The sequence below is a fragment of the Periplaneta americana genome, chromosome 2 (genome assembly GCF_040183065.1).
Source record: "Periplaneta americana isolate PAMFEO1 chromosome 2, P.americana_PAMFEO1_priV1, whole genome shotgun sequence".
In the NCBI taxonomy this organism is placed as follows: Eukaryota; Metazoa; Arthropoda; class Insecta; order Blattodea; family Blattidae; genus Periplaneta; species Periplaneta americana.
Window position 1 is genome coordinate 6592897 of NC_091118.1, and position 10014 is coordinate 6602910.

Sequence of the window (10014 nt, forward strand, 5' to 3'; positions counted from 1 at the left end):
AATTACTTCGTTTCAGGGGCGGATGCAGGAATTTTTTTTCGGGGAGGGATTTGAGAAGATAATAAAAATGGAGTAATGAGAAATAAGTTTATATACGGTACTCACAATTTGTTTCTGAGTAACAAACATTTACAAATTGGCCTGAGTAGCGTAGTCGGTATAGCCTTCTGTGCTCGAAGTTGCGGGTTCTACCCCTACCCAGCTCGATGGCATTTAAGTGTGCTTAAATGTAACAGGCTCATATCAGTCGATTTACTGGCATGTAAAAGAAGTCCTGAGGGAAAAAATTCCAGCACACCGGCGACGCCGATATAACCTCGGCAATTGCAAGCATTGTTAAATAAACACTAATTTTTTATTTTAACATTTACAATGACTGCAATACAAAAACAATGACAGAATGACATTTACAGAAGAAGGCGACGAGGCTTCTTAGACATTTCATCCAGTACTTCATGAGCTTTTACTTCTACATTTTTATGTATATACATCAAGGCCAGTCTATTTAATCTGTCTGCTCCCATCGTGCTCCTCAAGTAAGTCTTCAAATACCGCAAAGTTGAGAACGACCGTTCTGGTGTTGCTGTAGTTACAGGCAACGTAATCACCGCTAAAATCCGGCAAATCCGCCGCACTTTTTTCTAGCCTTAATTTTTGGGTACCTCAAATATTTGAGTCTCTAATTCCGGAAATAATTGCCATACCGAGGAACGGGGTGCGGCCCTGTATTCCCCGTTGACTTACTTCTTACACGATAGCATCAAAATGGCAATCGCGAACACTTGCAGATTTTCGAGAAAAAAAGCTTCCGCCGACATTCTTGCCGCCATAACTCCGCAGTACGTGTAGCCACAACAAAGCAGATGAGTGCGTTGAATACAGCTCGTCAAACTCCAGTATTAAGGACAACTCTCTATCCCCCTGCGTTTGGACGGGAGAGGCCGGAAAAATTTCAAAAAATGGTCATTTTGACCTTCCAAAACAGACTTTTTTCTACACAAGGAGAACGAAGCGGCTCAGAGGCCCGCCCTTTTAACTGTAGCATCCCCGCATCTTCCCTAGTAATCACCGCTAAAATCCGGCAAATCCGCCGCACTTTTTTCTCGCCTTAATGTTTGGTTACCTGAAATATTTGAGTCTCTAATTCCGGAAATAATGACCATATCGAGGAACGGGATGCGGCCCTGTATTCCCCATTGACTTACTTCTTAAACGATAGCATAAAAATGGCAATCGCGAACACTTGCTGATTTTCTAGAAAAAAATGGGAAGGGTTTAATCCACTCTTCCGCCGACATACTTGCCGCCATAACTCGACAGTACGTGTAGCCACAACAAAACCGATGAGTGCGTTGAATACAGCTCGTCGAACTCTATCTCCAGTATAAAGGACAACTCTCTATCCTCCTGCGTTTGGACGCGAGAGGCCGGCAAAATAAAAAAAAAATGGTCATTTTGACCTTCCAAAACAGACTTTTTTCTACACAAGGAGAACGAAGCGGCTCAGAGGCTCGCCCTTTTAACTGTAGCATCCCCGCATCTTCCCTAGTCATCACCGCTAAAATCTAGCAAATCCGCCGCACTTTTTTATAGCCTTAATTTTGGGTAAGTTTACCTTTGGGATATCCAGGCATTAAACTGTGTTATGAACGCAGATCACTTTTATTTATCGCCTAAATCACCGTTACCTGCACGCCAAATACTCTCTCCTCCCTCCCAGCAAACTGCTGTCCACATTTCACAGACCCTGCACTGACGTCGAATGCGAGACGGCAGAGCGGAGAGAGGTGACGTCACAGTGTTGTATCCTGTCCTGGTCTGTGTTAATACAATAATATGATTTCCTTGCAACTGAAGACTACAGCACCTCTTCCTGTTTTTACAGGAACGTAAGTTAAAAGTTTCATGACCCATAACAGTCTTATCAGTCTGCAAGTTTCTTTGGACTAATGAGGTCGTTATTTTGTGCAGTTAAACTACACAAATCTACACGCTATTGCATGACATCTAAAACAGAAAATCCATAATTTTTGACATATCACATTATTTCCCCTATGCTCTTCATTGTTGCCGTGCCGTGCAGGGGTGGTTTAGAGGCAGTGCCATCGTGCCAGAAACAAGAGAAAAAAGGAGAATTCATATTTTGCACGCAAAACAAGAGAGAAATAAGTTACGCTTGTACTTGCAAACTCTACCGCCAATATTATCGTTGCCGCCAACCACGTTGTAACCAGTGTTTGCAGCATGGATCTGAGCCAGACACTACGTCCATAAGAAATATAATGAGATGCGCGCGCAATTTTCATCTCCTCCCGTCCATTTCAGCGGTGGATACTCTACATTGATCCCGTCTATTAACTGAATAATAATATATAACACATAGAAATTAAAATTGCAATTCGTATGGTAATTTGATCACACGTCTGAAATGCAAACTATCCCTCCTTGCGATTTATTGCTTCTGTGAAGTTATCAATATATAGATCTAGCCTACTATATTTTATAAAATATAAATTTATTACCTACTTCATTTATAATATAGCATCCCCTACTGGTCTGCAAAGAATTTTGAAATGCATAATTTACAGGAAAGATATCTTGAATAGTCACTCACCGCCTCAAACGCAGGACACGAACCCTCTCGGCTCACATCTCCGCCCGACTAAATAGAGTGCCTCTTCCCACCGACACAGGCAGAGGGCAGCGGCGTGTTGGTCGTAATTCAGCCAATCAGAATGCAGGGAATAACGTCTGAACATTTTTTCATAATTTGTTTATAAATGCATTTCAATTGTGTAGGCCTACCTACGTGTTTATTGTAACTGATGTTCAGTACATTTGATATTGTTTATCATTCAATCCTTACTAGGAAGCTGGAACATGCAGGAGCCAGAGGGATTAGCTACATTAAGTTTACTTCGTTCATACCTAAGTAACAGAACACAAATAATTAAAATTGAAAATAAATTCAGTCAACCTATAGATGTAGCTCAGGCCTGTATCAGAACCTACATTATTTTTAGTATGGGCGAATATATTAATGATTTACTATTAACAAGTCTTCAAAGAAATAATGGATCCATACAATTCTAACAAGATTTTAATTTACGCAGGGGAAAATATCGACCAAGTCTATAATAACGACAGTAATAGTCTAAAAATAATTAAATATTGGCTTGATACAGATTTATTATCTTTGTGCTGACTTATTACAGCGGACAGAGCCAAGGGATATCACAACTACCGGACATAGGCCTATGTAGACACGGCGCCAATTTTGGTCCAAGATTATATAATATATCATTGAAAAATGTTCTTATCTTCAAAATATAAATGCTGATAAAATTAAACACTAAATTAAAAACACTATTACCATAATTCAGTTGAATGGTATACTTCTCAATAAACGTTATCAGGTATTAATTTCAATAATCTTCTAATGTAGTGTATTACAATTAAATATTTGTATACTTTGATTTATCACTTTCTTTTTATAGTTTATCTAATTAAATTATAATAAGAGACCTTTTAGTAAATAGGCTTTAATAAGCTGAAAACATGTAGGGCCTACATCTTGTTGAAAACAATAATTATTGTTTGTAACCATGACAACAAACATTTGAATACAACCGTAACAGATAGGCCTAATATTAATTACCACTACAAGACTGTATCATATAAAGTTTGTTGTGTGTTAAACATAAGAATGTAATCTTCTTTTTATTAAGCCTATATAATTCCCTTACATTGCTGAACCCCCCTGAACACCAGCTTGCTCTTTCAGGAATGGAGAAATGTTGATGGAATGATGTATCTGTATTAATCTAGTCTAGCAATAAATGAAATGAAAAAATGTAGCCTATTCGATTGCCTGTACATCTGTGTTTGAAATCCCACACATAAAAAAGTAGTTGCAATACGATATAAAAGTAGTATGGGTATAATGTCCGGCAATTAGAATTCCCCCATTCAACTCCCGTCTGCGCGGCATGGAAACTGTCCAACCCCATCAACTTCCCCGACAGGAACAAGACAAATGCGGTCGGAGGGAGCATAGTGACTCATCCCTGATACTGACGCGATAAAATACGCGATTATACGATGCTAGGGATCCAGGATTTTCCGTGACATGCCGGAATCGAGATCTGAATCTACGCCTCCCGAAAACAATTCTCGGGACTCAGAAATGCCCGATTGTCAGCGAACAATATTTTAAAGAAAAAATGTGACGTTTCTTTCCTTTCCATACGTATTATTCCCTTCAATTTATGAATACGACAGCTAAAAATGGTTAATAAAAAAGAACTTGTCACATGCATACAACATCGCATTTACATTCACGATGCAACCATTTTCATATTGAATTAATCATCTGTTTCGTATGTCAGGGACAAAGCGCTTTGCTCAGTTGTGAGTATGGTTATTGTTGTGGTAAGTTATTACTCTTGTTTCCATCTGCCTCTCGATTCAGAGTTTGATATTTGAAGCTCGTTTTATTCATACAATAATTTTGCTTTCCAATAAATTCGTTGGTAATTTTAGAAACGTTGTCCACAACAGTGTCAAGAAAAAAATAATGTATCTTGTTGACAGTCCTTGTTATTAGATTACCCATCATGCCGGATGAGCAACAATGGAAAATGTTGAAACATATGGATAAAATAGAGAATTATTAAGTGGAAAATGTATATGCTATACAGATAAATTCGCGTATTAGTAAACCATTTTGATAGAAAATGTAACTTTTCCTGTAGGCTACGCGACAATGATCACGTGTTTTCGTTGCTATAGAAGTTCATAGTAATATACGAGTATTTTTGCCAGTTTTCATTCAGTACATTTTAAAGAAAATAAATGAAACGTAACGTCTTCAACGAGGTCCATGGTAAATGTTAATTCTTACACTTTTTTGGTCCAGGGAAAATACTAGTAAAAAAGTGTTTTTATGAAATAGTAGTATTTTCCTTAGACCAAAAATGCAGTATAAATGGATTAAAAATTAGTATTTTACGTGGACCTTATTAAGTTTGTGGTAAAACAGGTAGCATTACCGACGCTCACTGGAGTTTTCATTTTCTACATTACCAGAGAGATTCTGCTAGGAGCCTACGCAAGGGGAAGTTATCGGGTTTCAACCCCTATTGAACTTTAAAAAAAATACATATTTAGATTTGAGTACTTTTTCTATCCGTAATCGTTTTCCCTTCTATGATTTTTCGCTGTCAGAGTAACAAAATCTACATCGACATAGTCCTCCTACCCCTCCTTCAGCTTGGTCCTGCGGCACGTTCGAATTATAACAATGCTGTCTTTATTATAGAGAGACCTACCGCCTAGTACCGACCTTGTAATAAAATAAAGATGATCATACAATATGAAATTTATCTTGTTCCTTAAAAATTGGATGGCTGTGAAAAATTACGTTTCAAAGATTTCATAGAGCTCCTCGAACTCTATCAGTAGTGTAGAGGATAACCCTCTGCCACCAGGCATATGGACGGTAGAGGCCGGCAAAGTTTCAAAAAATGGTCATTTTGACTATCCAAAATAGATTTATCTTTCCACCAGGAGAAGGAAGGGGCTCAGACACCTTTTCACTGTAGCATCCCCGAATGTTTACTAATAACCGCCAATAACATCGAACAATTCCGTTGCACTTTTTTCTGCACTTATTTCCTGCCTACCTAAAATATTTTCTTCTCTAATCTCCGGAAATAATGGCCATATCGAGGAACGGGATGCGGTGTTGTATTCCCTTGACTTACTTCGGATACGATAGCATCAAAATGGGAATTCCGAACACAAGCCGATGTTCGACAAAAAAAAAAAAATACCAAAGCCTGGCTGTGAAAGGCAATTCCTGTAGAAAAATACATAAAGTAGTTCATAAAACACATTCTACAGTACAACACGGTGTAGAAAAATTTCGAAATCATGAATTTTCAATAATTTGGCAAGAAAAACCAAGCAAAAATTGCTAAATGCATGTGACGAGAAATTCATAGCTAATCAAGTTGTCAAAAGTCCAAGAATAAGTTTTCCACAAATTCCAGTCATGATTTAGTAGTCTTCAAACTGGAAGATCAGTAATCAAAACATCCGGCGTGTGTTGTGGGAATTGATTACCATGCAGAAGAGGTCGTGTATTAGTGAGACAAATCAAGCTCGAAGATTGGACTTCGATAAAGTTCATGTTGGTAAGGATGGGGAATTTTGGAACAGGGTGATTTGGACAAATGAGACGGAGATAAATCTTTATGGTTCCGATGGCATTCAAAGGATATGGAGAAAGCCCAACACAGATACCGACAGAAACTACAGTGAATCACGGGGGTGGATGCATACTGTGGGGATGTACGCCTATGTCTACAATTACAATTTTATGTTGCTTAAAAGTAGGTATATACATTATACATTATATGCCTACAATTACAATTGAGGGGCTTAGAACAAAAAGCAGGTAAGTGACATTATTAAAAAAATGAGGTAAGTGCGTGTTGTGATAGCCCAAAAGGATGTTGCTTTGAGATAAAATCAGGTACGTGATCACACTGTGCAGTGCTGCTATATGGGCATCATTTCACCAAACTAGTGTATAATATTCCATTGCATGTAGAACTTTAACTGTAATTTCCTCAAAACTAGGTTTCCGTCACTTACCTGCTTTTTGTTCTAAGCCCCTCAATTGAGACTCGGAATCCAAGAGGGGCCCAATATTTAATCACTTTCATGATTTATTTCTCATGTAAAATAATTAGTAGAAGCTTGTTGCCATGGTTATATGAAAGATGTAATGGAGATGTACTTACGAAACAAAAAATAATAATTAGTCAGAGGTATTTTGTAGCAACAGCAAACATTTTTTTCAATTTCCCAAAAGTTTGATGAAATGGACTTGGGCTGCTCTTGGATTCCGGGTCTCAATTGCAATTTTATGTTGCTTAAAAGTAGGTTATATACATTCAAGGGTTGCACATATCATGTAGTTTTTGGAGGGATAATCTGTGTTTTAATTGTCTTAGCATGTAAACTATTGTTTACTCCTTCAAAAGTAAATATAGTGTCATCTATCTGACCACTCCAGGGTTCCAGAAGCAGTAGTGTGTCTTAACATCCGGGAGAAATAAATCTCTTAACCATCTTCTCAAGTGATTTTTAGTCAGTTTACCGGAACTACTTGCATCAACCACACCTTATTTTACTTTAGGTCGAAATTCCCCTTTCGCTTCTTGAAAGCATGGTGTGTACAGATTCATTTCTATGGATTTGGATGATATATGAATGAGGGAAAGATGTCATGGATTGCACTACTACTGTTTTAATGTGAGTTAAAAGAAAACAAATTGACTAGAACATTAATGCGAAAGCTGTGATACGGTGTAGCGGAGCTATGAGGATCCGAGTGCGCGCAAGAAGCGGTATAAGTAGCAACGATCTTCAATTCAATATGTTACTGTAAATGTACGAAGACCGGTAAATCTTAGAATTTACCGGTATAACCAAACATTTACCGTTATAGTGCGGTAAAACCCCGAAATATCTTGTTAGATGTGTACATTTTGAACTTTTACCAAGAGATGTTGATAAATCTCAGGATTTACCGATCAACTGTGGTAAAATGGTATTAATTTAATAAAAAAATCTTTACTAAGATTTACTGTTCTTCGCACTTTTACATAATATCTCTTTCCGATTCATCTTTTTATTGTTGTTTTAGGATCTATTTAAAAACATAAATAAAAATCACCTCAGTAATAACTGAAATAATTTGTATTTATTTTTAATTGAAGTTATTCAAATATTCTTACATTCCAATGTGATTATAATGAACAATATTCCATATTAAAAATAGTGAGAAATATTATAATTTTAACCACTGTCTGTTATAGTATACCATATAAAAATTAACAAAGCCTTTATAAATATATATCCTTAAGGAGTCTAGGTCCACAAATAAAGTAAAACAAACATTATGAATCTTAATTCTTGATACAGCAAGATTGGTTGTTATGATATTCAGAGTTACACAGTATGGAAGATGATTTGCACAAACACATTTTTGTTAAATAATTTTTAAACATTTACACTTTTTGAACCCTTGCCCTCCAACGAAAGATAGTTAGCCAACCACTTCCCCTACGCTAATTTCTTCTTTTCCTAATTCTTCGATGCTGGTAAAATTTCCTATGCACAATGTAAATTGGTTCCTAGAGTACAATGACTTCAGTTTTCCAGCTTTGCTACCAAGTTGATAAAACTCATCTTTAATATTTGAAGAGTCCACTGCAAGAATGATGGATGTCACTTTCTTGTCGAAAATGAACCAAGACTGTCAATGCATACCTTAAGACATATAGAATGTACATAGAGAGTTATGTGGCATTAACACTGATAGTCATTGTCCAGTAATGATCGGGAAATCACAGTTAAGCTTTGAGCGCTAAGCATTTCAAACTTTCAATTGCTTCTCCTGCAAAATGTATTCCAAATGACATCCATCATTCTTGCAGTGGACTCTTCATTTGTGATCACTGCTGTTATGGATTTTGCGTCAATTTTTGCATCCGGTACTTTGATTCTCACATTCTATCCGACTGAAAATTTTGGAATTTTGTTACAAGTGACTGCTTTCATTTTCCTCTCTTGCATTTCAAGACCTTTGGCAGCCTCTAGGAACCGCTTCACTTTATCGACCCTGCAAACATGTCTGAATCTGCACAACGGAGGCGGGATTCTTCGTTCTGGATTCTTCGATCTAGCTTTTACCAGCTCGCATAGATAAATCCTGAGATTTACCAACATGTCTTGGTAAAAGATGAAAATGTATGCATCTAATATGATATTTTGGGGTTTTACCCCACTATAACGGTAAATGTTAGGTTATACCGGTAAATTCTAAGATTTACCAGTCTTCGTACATTTACAGTAACAAATATATTTCATTTCGTAAACGAGGAAAAAGCGAAAGGAACTACTGTCACCACGTTTCTTAACGAACGAAAATTAGCTTAAATATGTGAAGAGTTCGCGGGAAAAACGATGAATGTCACAGTTTTGTTAAGGTTGATGTCATTATCTAATTCAATGGATCACTACGAAATTTAGTGTTGTTCTTATGAAAAATGGTAAAAGGAGAATTATCACCACGAATACAGCAATCCTTTCCTTTATTTTCTATAGAAACAGCACTACATCTTGCAGTTATAGACTCAATTAGATCATTACCTAATCCTTAACAGAAATGTGACATTCATCGTTTTTCCCGCTAACTTTTCATGTATTTTCATTACATTCAAGTTACACGACCTGGGACGGTTCCCTTGTTAGTTACAATACCTTGGTTCCGCTGATCGTCAGGGGCCCGCAGACCACAAGTTGAGAACCGCTGAGGCTATCCTTGGCATTCGTGTAGCATTCTGAAACACGGGGAAATAAATGCTTTCTCAAGGTATTGCATCTCCTTTCCCCTCTGCCGGTTTGTCAGTTTCTCCTTTTTTCTTCTACAAGTAGGAGAGCTGACGTTGAGAACTCGTTGAAGAAGGATATCTGGCCTCCGCTGGAGTCGTTCGTCGCCTGCTGGTGTGATCGTAGCTGAAGGAAACTGCGGTTCATATAAAGGTAGCGTCATTTACTTATTTTCATTGTGATTTTTATTGAATCGTAATACGTAACCTATAGGCTATCCAATGGTGTTTAAGTTAGACTACTTTAGTGTTCAGTTCCATAAATATTTTCCTCAAGGATACGTAGTTACTGTTTTGAAATTAATTACGTAAATACATTACTGGGCAAACTTAGCGTCACGATCGCTGGAAGAGGAAATAGAAGCACAAAAATTAGGAGCTCTGGACCAGACTAAAATATGATTCAATAAACAAGGGACAGTAAATATTCTGTATGTAGAGATTTTGATTTGGCCGAGGTCGTAAAATATATCGGGTTTTGGTTTCGTAACTTCTGAGTCTAAATAACTGTTTATTTCAATAAAACTAAATTTAAACAAAAAACACGACA

The 10014-nt window shown here is 37.2% G+C and overlaps 2 protein-coding genes across 2 annotated transcripts in view; both read left to right on the forward strand.

The window, feature by feature from the left end:
- LOC138712269 (reticulocyte-binding protein homolog 2a-like) overlaps positions 1-10014 on the forward strand; it is a 288362-nt gene that overhangs the window by 164221 nt on the left and 114127 nt on the right. The gene's annotated exons all lie outside the window — the stretch shown is intronic.
- Positions 8733-10014, forward strand: part of LOC138712247 (uncharacterized) — a 25471-nt gene continuing 24189 nt past the window's right edge. Inside the window, exon 1 of the mRNA XM_069843819.1 lies at positions 8733-9618. The gene's annotated coding sequence lies outside the window, so the exon portion shown is untranslated. The remainder of the gene's footprint in view (positions 9619-10014) is intronic.